Here is a 15,346-nt window from a genome sequence, read left to right as displayed (position 1 = left end):
TCCGACTAGCTCACGATAGGGAGAGATAGAAAACCGGCTTAACTAGTACCACATCCCTGGCCTCTAAGGGCTGCCTGGTACCAGCTTCAGCCCAGACATCCATGTTGCAGAGAACAATACAGCCTTCAAGCCTATCGCTGTGGTTTCCTGCAATTGACACAGTGAGACAAGAGGGACAAGCTGAGCCCACGCTCTCATTGCCATGCAGAGTGGTGTCCTGGGGGACCACAGCCTGGAACCTCAGGATCCCCTGGAGCCTAGTGCCTTTTACCTTTCTCTCCCGAGTGGCAAGAGTTTCTTACTCGTTCAAACCTCCATCTGTGTTAGGGATAGAACTCGGGCATGGGCAAAGCAAATCCTCTAGCGTTAAGCTGTAGCCCAGCCTGGTCAAGGCATTCTTTACCTTAGCTGGAGTGTGACCTATAAACCAGGAACAACCAAAGTACATGCAGGTGGTCCCTCTTGGGCCAGGAGTCCCATGATTATGGGAGGAAAACTGGGGCCAGGCCCACCCAGTAGAGGCTTAATAGTGCTAGGCCCCCATCACATTTTGGGACCCTGGGTCTGGTCTCAATGCCTTGGCCTATCTACCTCTGAGTGATGGTTTGTCATTAGCAAAGCTCCCCTCTGTAGGCTGTGCTGAGTGGCACAGCCCTCAAGTCCCAGAGGGGTCTGTTCAAACACACGCTGCTATTATCAGGACATTTTGATTTCAAGTACAATCCAATATTTCAAATACATTTTGTTCCCTGAGTTTCAAACAAAATCCTTCAGAACACAGTAAACAAGATCAGAAGCCCTCATTAGACCTGTGTACAATGATATTGCCTGGTCACTCTGCCAACACCTACATGGACTTGTGATGTGGGAGTTGACAAACACTGCAAACCCCAGACAAAAATCCCTGGGCAGCCTCAGTGGGAGGAAAGCACACCTGACAAGGTATGCAGGCAGGAGTCTCCTGCTACGCGAGCAGGTGGCTAGGCCGTTAAGGGAACATTGACCCGAGTGAGTCAGGGAAGAAGGGAATCTTGGGGTAAGCCCACGGGAAGCCTGGCCATCTCTTCCAGTGACAGGAGTGGTTTTTACTTTGTGGCTTCCCCACCAGGATGCACCCTGGCTACTCTGCTGTCTATAGAGGAGACTCCCAACTCCGAGGCCTGTGAGCGCTGGGATTTTACAAGCAGCTGGGCACCCAGAGCCTCCTCAATGTGCACAGGGCAGCACACAGCCACTGCTTCTCTGCTAATTGGCCATACCGTGTAACTCCCTTCTAAATCCTTGTTTTTATACCCGTAGATTTATGCTGCTCTCGGCCTTGATCAGAGAAACGTCTTAATGCACTGGGCAGTGGCTAATAGAGAAACTCGTAACTGTTCACCGTGCTGAGAAAAAAAAAAATGAGCACTTAGCCATAGATCAGACATCTTCAGTCCCCCTCCTCTGCAAGATGCAGGGAAGAGTGTGGAAGATGAGGCAAAAGGATATATTTATAGGAGGATTACAGGGGTGGGGAGGCTTTAGAATATCATCCTCAGCATGAGATGTGGCTTTGTACTCAAGAACTCATAGCAGCTGTGGTGACCTGCGCACGAGAGAACCAGCCCAAGTCCCGGCACGGATGGGGAGGGATAAAAAGACTGAAAACCATCAGAGGTCTCTTTTCTTTGGAAGGGGTGTTGGCTGGAAGGCTATCTATACTCCAATGGAGGACCACACCCAACCACATACAGGAGCACTGATTAGACTCTGTGGGTTATAAAAAGAGGGGACTATGAAATTGGGAAGGAAAACATGGAGCATTGAGGGAGCTGGAGAGACTGCGGGTGGATGTAATCAAGATATTCTTGCCTGACCTTGCTACTCCTCTACTAACCCAGCAGGCCTTTCGATGAGACCTCCAAGGTTCCCAGAAACACCGGGAAGAAACCTCACAGGGCAAATTCCAGCTGCCACAAATTCTTGTCCCAGACTCAAATTAGGCTTCACCTGGAGTATGAGGGGGAGGATCCTCAGTTAAGCAATTTCCCACAAAGATCCCTCTCTTGTAAGAGTCAAGCCAAACAAGAATGTTTCTAGACTACACTAAGCAGGAGTAACCAGGTCATAGGTAGGATTGCTGTTAACGGGTCAGTGCTGTAAGTAAGAGGTTAGAAACTGAGTCCAACGTTGGGAAAAAGGCTAGCACAGAAAATGGACCAAGACCAAAGCCAGGATGGGTGTCCTTGACCACACAGTCCGTGTCTGTGCTTCTGTCTCCAGACAAGAACTTTAACGACAATGTCCTCATCCTCTCTGCCATCTCCAGTGGAGAAGTGGGCTTCATCGTCACACACATCTGCGCCTTGTGCCTTATTCAGAAGCATCTAAACTCCAGATGGTGGTCTCCGGGAACAGAGAGAGACACCATCAGGGGTCCATGGAGGATGGAACCTGCCATCAGATTTCCTGTTTGAGGTGGACTCAGCCCGAGGCTCATTTGCAGCATTAAGATGTTTTGGTCGGATCAGAGCCTTTTCGGCTGCAAGCTGTCACAGGGCTGGGCTGCCCGGCAGCTGCCACGTCTGATTAAACCGTGATGTATTGAGCCTGACGTGGCAGCACCAGCCTGTTAGCACTGGTGATGAGGAAACCAGTGATCCAGAAAGGAGGACGGCCGGGGAGGCTGCTCCTTTTATAACACTCCTCTGTAGCTGGGCTGCGCAAGCTGCCGGCATCTTTGCTGGATGTGAATATCATGGTACAATTAGCAGTCACGAGGGATGCGGTATTAGGACAGGGCCCTGTCCTTCAGTTCCCACTTTGTCCTGCCCCCGAGATGTCTGTGTTCTTCCGTAGTCGGAAGGGCTGTTTTAGCTAACAAGACAGTGGAAACCCAAAGGTCTCTGGTTCCCTCTATGGTGTCATAGTTAGCTTGGTATCAAACAGGAGTACCAGGGGCCATCAGCCTCCGCTGCTTGACTCAAGGGACTCAAAGAAAACCAGCCTGCAGAATTAGGCCATCCCAAGAAGAGCCCAGAGTGGCCCCAGATGCTCCTTGTCCTTATAACAACTGCTCCCTGCCTGCCCACTTGCCACCAACCCTCAAAGGCTGCAGAGAAGTGAATGGGTTAGAGCTCCAAAGTGTACCTCTGGACCAGACCAGCCTACACTGAGCCACACAGGAGCTGGGCAGGACTGCAGGTTCCACAGAGCCTGGAAGATCAGCCAAGATGACTAAGTTATGTGCAGAGACCCTGGTATAGGAAAGTGAGGCTGAGAGAAGCCACCAAACACACGGTCAGAAGCAGGGATGCTACAGGGGATGCTGAGGCTCAAGTCATCTCAAAGGCATGACTAGCTGAGCCCTGAGTGAACGAGCGAGTGAGCAGCAGGAATGAGAGGAAGAGCCTTGTTGGACATCATTCTGCAAGTCTGCAAGTCTCCCTGCTCTTTTTCATTTCTGCTCCTGTGATTAAATATCCTGATGAAAAGCAGCTTAGGGAATGAGGGGTTATTTTAGCCCACAACTCGAGGTTACAGCCCATCACTGTGCGGAAGTCACTGTAGCAGGAGCTTGAGACACCCTTCACATCACAACCGCCATCAAGAGCAGAGAGAAAAGTGCACTCATGATGTCTAGTGCTCTTCATTTCTCTACCCTTACACAGTTCAGGACCCAAACCCAGGGAAGGGTGCCACCCAGAATAGGCTGTGCCCCTCAGTGAGCAGCTCTTCCCAGATAATTCTAGATTGTGTTGACAGTTAAAACTAGCCGTGGGTGGCGCCTTTCCCTAACTATGACGGATTAGGTCTTCCTATGTCTACTTACTTAATTCTGACATTCTCCCCCAACTATGTCCATGAACAATTCCTCTTTGGGACTCTTTTCCCAGGTTGTGCCAAGCTGACAAGGCTAATCGTGACAGCCACTTTGTCCTCTCCTGCTCCCTGCTGCTTGAATGGTGAGTAACAGGTGGCCAGCAACCATGCAAGTGTTCCCAGACAGACTCTAAAGACTGGCTCCCTTTTGGCCATGGACTAGATGGTTCCAGCTCAGGAGCTGCCTTTCCAGCCCCATGGCCCAGGCAGATCTCCTCCTGCCATCCTCCCACCATGCCTTGAGGGCCAGTTCTCCACACATTGCAGCTGAGTAGTTCTCAAGTGGCCCCATGGACCTCATTGCCTGTTGCTTGGCTGCCGGAACCAACCTGGAGTAAGCAGAGCTCAATAAGTGGGGAGACCACAAAGGAGAAAGCAGTGTGGTCGTCTCCACACGGGCCCTTTAGGGCACATGGAAACCTGAGCCTCTCGAAGGATAGAATAAAGTTAGGATCTCCATGACCACATGTTAGCACTCAGTGGGAGGCCTACTCAGAGCACACCTGAGCTTAGAGAACACTGGAAAATCAAAAACACCGCAAGGTACCATCAAGGAGGTCTTTTGGGAAACCACTGTGATGAACTTCCTTTCCCAAAGACAGCTTTGGCCAAACCACCCCCACTCTGATGAAGAATTAACAAGGGTCTCAGGGAAGGGGGCATTTCATTACTTTTCCTGACTGTGAAAGAGCTTGCTGTGGCTGATGGTTTCAGACCATTGAAGGTCCCTAGGCTCTGTGTTTCTGGGCCATAATGAGTTACAGCATGGCTGAAGAACATGGTGGAACCAAGCTTCAGAGTGGCCAGGAAGCAGAGACCTATAAAGCAGCTGGGAGTGAAGTATATCTTTCTGGGTCATACCCTCCAACTGGGCTTCATCTCCCAATAGTGCCATCAGATGGAGGAGCCACCAGTATATTAAGGCTTCTCAGTGTTGATCTACCTGCTGAGGATGGAGCCTTTGACACATCTACCTTCATATCCAAACCGCAAGACTGGGGAAAGGGAAGGAGAGAGAGGGAAACATGGACCTGTTCCAGAGAACCAGAGTCTGTACAGGTAGAGACCCAAAGTCATTGGAGCGTCCTGGCCTGCCTAGTCCCAGGGATATGGCAGAGATGGATACATGTGCCCCAGACAGATTGACACTCCTCCCTCTTTCTCTACTCTTTACATCTTTTGCCCCTTTCTCCTCGGTGTTCAGTGGGAGCAGAAGGTCAACAAAGGAGGATAATGGGGTGAATGTGATCAAAATATATTCCATGCATATATGAAATTGTCAAAGTGCAAATTAATTTTGACCAACAAATAAAAATGAGCAACAAAAAAAAGAAAAGTAGACCAGACTCAAGAGAACCAGATGCTACATGAAAAGCCAGCAGGAAGCAGAAGCAAAAACCAAGATCCCAGGCCTCAGCTGCTAGAATGGATTCTGAAATATCGGCATGCTCTGATTTGAGTGTGGGGGCCTTTCTGAAGAGTATACCAAGGGAACTTCAGAAATACTCAGGGTGCCATGCTGGAGTGGGTCACTTGCCCAGCAGGTGTGAGGTGCTGAATTTCATCCTTAGCATCTCAAAGAAAAGGAAAGGAGGGGAGGAAGGGGAGAGGAGGGAGTAGAGAGAGAAAGGAAGGAAGAATGTGAAAGAGGAAAAGAGGAAGAAAGAAAAAAGATGGAAGGGTGAGTGGAAGAAAGGGAAAGGAAGGGAAGGGAGGGAGGGGGAGAAAGAAAAGAAGGATGTGAAGGAGGAAGAGGAAGAAAGGAAAGAAGGATGGATGGAAGAAAGGAATGAAGAGAGAGAGGGAGGAAGGGAATGAGGGAGGGAGTTACACAAAAAGTGCCCTTGTTAGTAAGAGAAAGGCAAACTCTGGTTTCTATTAGCCCCAACCACTGTGCTAGATGCCTACCTACAAATAGGGGGAAAGGGATTAAAAGGGGAGACAGACGATAAACTGTCTATTCATAGATGATAAGATCAAATTATCTATAGATAAAGTGCGGGAATTAATAAGAGAGTTAAGCAAGACTGCAGAAGACAAAATCAATACAACAAAATCAATTCTTTCTACATAAGCTGCTACAAAATGAGCATTCTAAAAGAAACCACTTACAATAACATTTTAACATAGATGAGATTTAGAAGTACATCTGCTCCAGGCCAGATGACCCTGGACAGATTTCTGAAACTTCCTAAGAAGCATTACCGAGAATGTGACAGGGGGACTCTCCTTTTCCATGAACCAGAAAACAGAAGGATGTCAGTTCTCCTCTAGCCGATCTGCAAGGTTAATTTTTTGCAGTACCTGGAAGGCTGAGCCTCTAACTTGCATGAGAGAGAAAGGCATTAAGGACGGTGGTTCTCTGAATAGCGAAGGAGAAGGGCAAGGCAGTGTCCACTCAGACACATGAGCAGATCCAGGGAGGAGCATGAAGTGGCCGGTACAGTCTGATTCTGCAGATGTCCACAGCACGGTAGATCCAGAGGAGGGTTAGCTCACCCAGGCTCTGGCCACACCCCAGGTCTCACTCACCTCCTTGCACACATCAAATGGTGAATTTCTTTAGACTTTGGAAACCACAGACAAGAGCAACATTCAACTGTGCTCAAGTGCAAAAACCACATTCAGATGGCAGGCAAGCTGTGTCCCCCTCCCAAGACCTCACTGGCAAGCACAGTCTGCCACAGAGCAAAAATATACTCATGAACTACAGACCTAGACATTAAAGAAAGTCTGTGGCTAACATTTCTAGGAATGGTGTAGAAAAAAGTCTCTTCACCGAGGCAGAGGGAAAAGCTTTTCATACATGAGGAAATTATTGATGACTGCAGCTACCAAACCTTGAGAACGTACGTTCACCCAAAAACATTGAACAAGCAAAGAAAACCAATATCCACATCGCACAAATTGCCTCACAAATCAATTTTTATATAAAAAAAAGAAAAGCTTTAAAACACAATAGGAAACAGGCAAGAATAGAATCTTTGCAAGGGGACAAACTTCCCGAAGGCCCAAAGGGACAGTGTCACAGAGCAGGGCCATGGTGAAGCCACCCCACCACATACTGGGCCATCCACATGGTACTAGGTGGCCCCCACACTGATTGCTCTCATCTCTCGGCCAGGTGCCTGCAGAGCTAGGAAGGAAGCAACACAGCATGGCTGAGACATGAAGAGGGCAGCCATCCTGCAGAAAGTGGGCAAGCAGACTGACTTCGCCCCCAATCTAGGTGTCAGTTCCTCCCTTCCACTCTCTTGGCAGGCCCTGAGGAAGTGAGACTCCATGTTGGGTGGTGTGGCAGGTAGAGACAGTGCCAAATCAGCCCTCCAGACCCAGGTGCCAAAGCAGAGTCAAGAGGTGAGAACACAGAGCATCAGGCCAAGCAGCCTTGAGAAAGAAATCCAGACCTGGTACCACTCAGACAGAAATCTAAGCACCCTCCCAGAGAACTCACACACTACCTACAGCTCAGAGCAAGAGTTCTGGGGGCCAGGATAGAGAGTCCTCTTCCCTTCCTTCCCAACTGTGGTAGTTTGAATGTAATTGGTCCCCATCATTTCATAGGAAGTGGCACTATTAGGGAGCGTTGTTTTGTTGGAGTGGGTATGGTCTTGTTAGATAAAGTGTGTCACCTCAAGGACAACCTCAGATGTCATTCCTCAAGTACCCCCAGCCACCTTGGTTTTTGGTAGTCTCTTAATGGCCTGGAACTTACAAAGTAAGTTAGACCAGTCAGCTGGCCAGTGAGTACCAGGATCCTCCCCGGCTCTGGGATTAAAAGTTCATACCACCTACCTGACTTTTTCAACTGGAGTCCTGAGGGTCAAACTCAGGTCCTTGCGCTCCACGGCAAGTGCTTTACCAGTTACCTAACCCACTTCCCAAGCACCAGATACTTATTAAAGTCTTTGGAAACACATCACCTCAAAATGTTCCACTCTGGAGGTTGCTAGGACCACAGGTGTTGGGAGCTGGTATCATTAGGCATTCTGGCATGATAAACTACCCCTGAAACCAGCAGCCTGGGCAGGCTGAGAAGCAAGGGGCAGCCTGTCAGTTCTTGGGCTGTCACTTTCTGATCATTCACTGGATAGGAAATCAGAGGCATCGTGATGGGAATTCACCACGGAAACAGGCCCCTTCTGTGCGCAGACACTCATCTTGGACCTGGAGCCAAAGCTTTTGGCAGCACCGCTAGTTAACACCCTCCGCTAATTATTCTGAAGTCCCCGTGCTCCGCGTCTGTCCGAGTGGATTATTGCCTGTTTGTGAAGTGGTTCAGAACTCACAGTGCGAAACCCAAAGAGATACGTGAGGACACATTTCCTGAACTACAAATGTTCCTACTTATGTATGGAGTTTGCAGTGTTTAAAAATGAGGACCCGCCATGGGCTGGAGATGTGGCTCCGTTGGTAGTGTGCACAATGCTTCGGCTTCAGTCCCCCCACACTGCAGAAGCTGGGAGCACACAGCTGTCATCCTAGAACTTGAGTAGAGGCAGGAGGATCAGAAGTTCAAGGCCATCCTCCACTACTTAGTGAATTTGAAGACCCTGTCTCCAAAAAGCTGAGTCCCCTCATGAGTATTTGAAGCATGCATACATTTGTGAGCCTGGGAGAAGAAAGCACATGGTATCAGGCTGGCATTATGGTTTAAACCTGAAATGCGTGTGGTCAACATCGTCATCCCCCACCACCACCATTGGTTCATACTTTGAATGTTTAGTGACATATTTTGGGATGCTTCAGAACCTTCACAAGATGAATCCTAGCTAGACACAGGAGGCAGCTAAAAGCAGGACTTTGAACATTATCCCCACCTGATACCCACCTCTCTGCTTCCTAAATATTTGACTGTTAACGAACCCTCAGTGTCAGACCGTCCCAGTGGGGAAGGCACGGCAGAGCAGCTGAGTTCACAGCTGCAACATGTGGCAGAGGCTGCCCCCATTACACTCAAACCTCCAAACAGACCTACTTGGTGTGTGGTTTAAATGAGAATGGTCCCCATAGGTTCATCATTTGAACACTTAGTCATCAGGGAGCGGCACTATTTGAGGATTAGAATGTCTAGAAGAAAAACCCCAGTTGGAGGGAATGTATCACTAGGGGTGGGCTTTGAGATTTCAAAAGCCCAAGACAGGCCCAGCCTCTCCCCTTTCCATGTGCTCCCCTCCCCCATCTCTGCCTCCAGATCAGGACGTCGTAGCTCTCACCTACTCCAGCCCCCTGCATGCATGTTGTCATGCTCCCTGCCATGATGACAATGGGCTAAACTTCCGAGAGTGTAAGCAAGCTCCCAATGAAATCTTTTCTTTCATAAGGGTTTCCTTGGTCATGTTGTCTCTTTACAGCCATAGAACACTGACTAAGACACTTGAAATCAGGACTTTTTAGGCCTTGGACTGGCAGGTGTCCTTGTGGAAGAGAGAAGATTCAGGAAGCCATGTGCAGCCACATGTATGGATGCAGGTACCAGCCAAGAACAGCTGCTGCCACCGGCAGTAAAGGAGAAGCAAGGACCATTGCACATCATCAGCCCTGTTCCTCCTCCCGTTCTAGACTTCCGTTTCAGATGCAAGAGGTGACATGACTATAGATACATGTCCCAGTTGGTGATAATTTCACAGCATCCCAAGAAACCTGCACCAGAGTCAGTGGCGGGTGTCCTTTGCACCTTGGGAGCATCCGAGGCCCTTCAACTAACCCTCCTGGGCCTTCTCTGGCTCTTGGAGATGCATTCCTGGTCGGTATGAGCACTAAGGCCAACAAGCAGTCCTACTGAGAAGGCAGGGGTCTAAGGGACACCACGGCAGCACAGAGTGTGAAGACTGCTTTGAAACAATAAGGAAACGCTATAGAGGAGAAGGCATTTCAGACAGACATGAACTTTCAAGATCTGAGCCGCATGAGAAGGCAAACGTTTTATTTCATCTGGAGTGCTGGACGCCATCTAACCCTGCTCCCTTCTCCAAGCAATAATGTATGTCCGTGATTTTTGTCAATCCTTTGCAGATGTGACTTCTCCTTTACAAGGGATCTGGCCCATGGCCTGGGTCCCTTTCTGATGAGCTGGATGCAGTGACTTGGAGAAGAGAGACGGAGAACTGGAACATGAAGGATCTCTCAGGCATAAGCAGGCCAGCCTCCCTCATGGCTGGCACAGAACTAAGAATTTGCTTTATTGGGTCCACTGCATTCTAACTCCTAGGGATCCTGCAGTAGATTGTATCCTCCAACACAGTGACAGTCTCAAGGAGAAAGGGTCAGAGCACAGGTGCTGGGAAGGGAATCGTGTCAGGAAGTCACACTCGTTGGACGGGGAACTGGGCAAGAGGCACTGTCCTGCCACAAAAAACCCTAAATTACAGAGGTGAGTCATCATCTGTCACCCAATGCCCATAGCCATCACAGCCATAGTGTTGATCCCAATGACAGGCAGCCTCCCTGGCCCTGTGCTTACATATGTAACTGACACAGACCACAGAGAACGCCCACCCATCTAGTGAGTGAAGGCAGCAACTCTGGGTGGGAAACTGGCACATTTTCTAATACAGCAGGATCGGGGCTGTCAAAACAAATGAGGTGAAAGTCTCCCAGTAAGTGAGGCTAAGACTTACCCAGCCCGGTGAGTCATGAGCCTTCCCCCTGACTGGTGCAAGACAGCTAAAGCTTCACCCAAAACACCACCCAGGAGTACTTCCGTATTTTCGGCCAGGATGGATGGGATCCACCCTGCCAGTCTGATTGTCTGCCCCAGGCCTACTCGCACAGGTAGCTGTCCAAGTCATATGAAAAGAGAAGAAGGCGGGGATATAAAATTTAAATGAGAGTTCCTGTGCTCTCAGGTGGCTTTGCCTTGCTTCCCAAGATAGGCGCAAATAGGAAAGTCGGCACCCTTGGGAGATTCTTCTGAACTCAGAAAGGGCATATAGGGACTGTCTTAGTTAGGGCTTCTATTGCTGTGAAGAGATACCATGACCAGAGCAGCTCTTATAAAGGAAAACATTTAGTTGGGGTGGCTCACTTGCAGTTCAGAGGTTCAGTCCATTATCATCATGTTGGGATATGGCCACAAATGGGCAGACACGGTCCTAGAAAAGGAGCTCAGAGTTCTACATCTTGAGCCGCAAGCAACAGAAAGTGAACTGTGTCACTGGGCATAACTTGAGCGTGGAAGACCTCAAAGCCCAACCCCACAGTGACACACTTCCTCCAAGAAGGCCACACCTACTCCAAGAAGGCCACACCTACTCCAACAAGGCCACACCTACTCCAACAAGGCCACACCTCTCATTAGTGCTACTACCTCTGGTTCTGTTTTCTTTCTAACCACCACCAGGGACAAAAGGAAGTACAAAAAATATGGTTCAGTCAGTAAAGCACCTCCCACACATGCGTGAGAGCCTTCACTCAGATCCCGCACATCCCAGTAAGAGCCAGATATGGCAGCACACATCTGTAAGGCCTGAACTAGGAGATTAGAGACTGGAGTGTTCCTGAAGCTAACTGGCCAGCCAGTCTAACTGAATCAACATGCTCCAGGTTCAGTAAGAGACACTGTCTCCGTAAAAAATATATATATATATTTTATATATATATTTTATATATATATATACATACATATATGACAGGCTTGAGATGTGGCTCCGCAGTTAACAGTGTGCCCTGCTCTTGCAGAGAACCCCATGTCAAGGGGCTCACAGCTGCCTGGAACTCCAAACCCAGAGGACCCAGCGTACCCTCTCTATCATCCTACTCACAGGCTTGTGTCTGCTCATGGACACACACACACGTACATATATACACACATAATTTTAGATAATTTTTAAATCTTTTTGAAAAATTTTTGAAAAAAGTTAGCTATCAAAGGACACCTAAAATTATCCGTTGGCCTCTGTATGTACACACATGTACATACACAAAAACACACACAAACACACAAATCAAAAAAGAAAACAGAGAAGAAAGAAGGGAGGCAAAACATACAGGGATAAGTCACCAAGTCATCAAAATTATCTCCCCATTCCTGTTACCTGGAATCCATGGCCTCAAAGGGAGGACACGAGCGCCGTGGGAAACTCCGTGTCTGGAGATTGCCATCTCATTACCAGTGTTGAGTGTAAGTTCAAAAACTCTAATACCCGAGTGACTGGATGTGGTTGAGCGCTCACTAATTGAAGTTGCTTGTCAGAAAATGGAATGGCTTTGTGAAAACACCAACTTCTGCTTCCTCTTGTGGTTTTGTTTCCAGCACCGGCTGAGACGCGTTGGTGAGCATCCCTTCTGCCCCCCACTCCAAGGGGGATTTATCTCACTGCGCCAGAACCTGGAGTCGGCACGGAAATCACCTGCAAGCCAGAGGAAGCTTGTTCTAATAATACACGCTCCTTTATTAAAAAGGAAACCACAAGAGGGGTAAAGAGGCTTTCAGGAAAGTGGGGTGTCTGTGTAGGTTGGATGTGTGAGTACACACGTGTAATTGTGCATTTATGTGTGTGCTGAGCGATGTGCAAATGTGTGTGTGTGGTAGGCATGCATGCACCTGTTACTGAGCGACGTGAATGTGTTTTTGCATATTTATGTGAATATACACTGAGCTCCGTGTGTGTGTGAATGTGTTCTGGACAGTTTGTTACTGAGCAGTGTGTGTTTTATTGAGTGGTGTATGAATTCTTGGGTGCACATGTGATGAGCTGTGTGTGTGCACATGTATTGCTGGAAAGTGTGTGTGTGTGTGTGTGTGTGTGATAAGCAGTATGATTTTTTTTGTCAGTGTATGAGTGTGCCCCAGACAGTGTAATCGAGTTCATACCCTTCTAATGTGTACTTTCTGCATCTGGGGAGGGAATCTACAGAGCCACAAAGGGAGGTCAATTCTCCCAAAAACAATCACTTAAAGCTGGTTTGTCTCCTGATTAATTGGAGTGTCCTTTCTCTTAAAGTCCCCATCTGTCTGCTTTATGTGAACAGGTCACTTAAGCCTCTGGGATGTTTGCATCTCTTGTTTTTCTACTTTGTCTGTATTTATTGAATTCAAAGATCCTCTCCTCTGTCGACTGAACAACTTTCCAAGCTACTAACGGGAAGGCAAGGGCATTCCAGCCAGCCAGGCCGGGGACAAAAGGGTCATTCAACCTTCCCACTCCTCTTGCCACTCTTGTCCTCATCCTGGATGCCTTGGGGGAATTCAGGCAGAGCAGCAGCTATGCAGGGGATCCCAGAAGACTCAGGGCCACCTGCCCATGGTAGTTTATAAATGTCAGAAAAGAAGACCAACATGAGGCTAATACAAAACCAGAAACCAGGAGAGCTGCAACCATCACAGCCAGGGTAGAGTGCTCATGCAGGCACAGGTAGGGATCGTCAGTGACAAAGCCAAGTCAGTACCCACCCCCACAGCAGCCTCACGTCAAAACAGAAGAACGGAGGTGAGCACCTCCAACCTAGGAGGAAAACCCTCACACCGCCTAAAACAGAGTATATCCTCACTCCTGCAGGAGAAATAATGAGGCCACCAGAAAGATGTGCAGACCAGCCCTCCGAGGGACAATCAGATTCAAGTAGCCAAAACACAGGGAATGTTTGACACACAAACCTCACAAGAACCTCATCATAAAGGCAAGGACTTGAAGCTCTGAATTCCACCCAGATGAGTCCAAAAGGACCATGAAGACTTATCCAGCCTGGGCCAGTACATGCTCACAAGTACCTGGTTACTAATGAGAAGGACCTCTTAGAAATAAATTGGACAGCAAGTTTTTTATCTCATTTTTTTATTGAGTGTGTGCATGCACATACATGTGTACCTCAGTGCACGTGTGGAAGTCAGGGGACATCTTGCAAGAGTTGGTTCACTCTTTCTACCATGTATGTCCATCAGGACTCTGGCCTGTGCGCATTCTGACCCAGTCCCATGCCAGTCTCTCACCTCCCTCTGCCCAGATCCTGGCTGGACCTTCTAGCTGGAAACCAGCATCTCTTGCTCAGAACAGCCCCTCACACTGGCAGAACAGCCAATTTTATTAAGAGAAAGCTAGGCCTCCAGGGCTTCAGTCCATGTGTTCTTCAAGGGGTTATCAAAATGCAGGGACCTGGCTTTATCTTGCATATCCTAGGGCTGTGGGTGCTCTCTCTGACTTTCACAAGGAGGACAGCCACAACCGTTTAAGAGGTTATGTACATCCTGGAACAGGAATTTGACTGTGCAAGAAGCCGACTCAAGAAGGTCATATCCTAGGCAGTACAGGGAGGTGAAGCAAGGAAGGGAGAGAGCCAAAGAAGAGCTGCCAGTCGGACAGAGCCAGTGTATGGAGCCTTATAGGGAGTGAGGGAGCCCAGGCAGAGCGTCTGCCTCTTGGAGAAACCTCCCTGAGGAGGAGTGAGCGTACACACACCAGGCACAGCAGGTCCCAGTGCAGGGTTGCTTCAACCTAGAGAGGCTTAGTGGCTTCCCTCAGACAGGCTGGATCCAAGAGTGACGGCTAGTGTCCAGTTGTCATTCTATCGTGGGAATGATGCCCTAAGACCCAAGCTCTCCTCATAGCTCTTATCAAGCTACTCAAGCTCCTTTGAGGTCCCCTGGAAGTGGCACCCATCTTGCTTGGCCTCAGCTCCCCTTCTGCAGACTTGGGTCATGACCCCTCCTTACAGTGCCCAGCTTACTCCTCATAGGAGACTGAGGTCCAGCTTCCTGGGTCAGATGCTTCCCAAATACATCAAAGTAGATGGAACTGCACAGCACATCTACATAAATTACTTTATACACCTACACACAGTGGGGAGCTTCAGGATGACTGGAGCCTGGGAACCTCCACGTACACTAATTCCTGTGTGTTTTCACTACTGACGAATTATGTAGAAGTAGTCTGTGAGAGCATCCTTTCTCAAAAACACATACTTAGATCCCAGACTTGTCCTTGGGCAGAGCCAACTGTGCGTGGCCAGGTTTCAGGGATATGCACACTCCCACATTCAAATGTTGCAAGTCAAAGCCAATTATCCTAAGCTCACTTTAGCCCCCTTAATAACTGTTCATTGTTCACCTCTGTGTCATCCTCATGAGCTGGGGTATTACCTTTAAGGATCCATTAATTGAGCAAACCACTGGCTTCCACTGTTGAAATAGGAGCTGCAGGGCTGCGTCCCCGGCACCCGGCCGCCCGCATGGCTAGCTTATGCCCGAAATAATTACACGGAAACTGTATTCTTTTAAACACTGCCTGGCCCATTACTGTAGCCTCTTATTGGCTAGCTCTTACATATTGTTCTAACCCATTTCTAATGTTCTGTGTAGCCCACGAGCTGGCTTACCAGGGAGGATCTTAACCTGCGTCTGTCTGGAGTGGGGAGAATCATGGTGACTCCTCACTCAGCTCCTTTCTCCCAGGAGTCTCTTCTGTTTTCTCCGCCTACCTAAGGATTGGCCTATCAAATGGGCCTAGGCAGTTTCTTTATTAATAAGAAATCACTCCCACATCATTTC

Source organism: Alexandromys fortis, unplaced genomic scaffold (genome assembly GCF_014885135.2).
Source record: "Alexandromys fortis isolate MF-2015 unplaced genomic scaffold, M_Fortis_MF-2015_v1.1 scaffold_28, whole genome shotgun sequence".
In the NCBI taxonomy this organism is placed as follows: domain Eukaryota; kingdom Metazoa; phylum Chordata; class Mammalia; order Rodentia; family Cricetidae; genus Alexandromys; species Alexandromys fortis.
The sequence above is the reverse complement of the archived record's forward strand: the minus strand, read 5'-3'. Positions refer to the sequence as shown.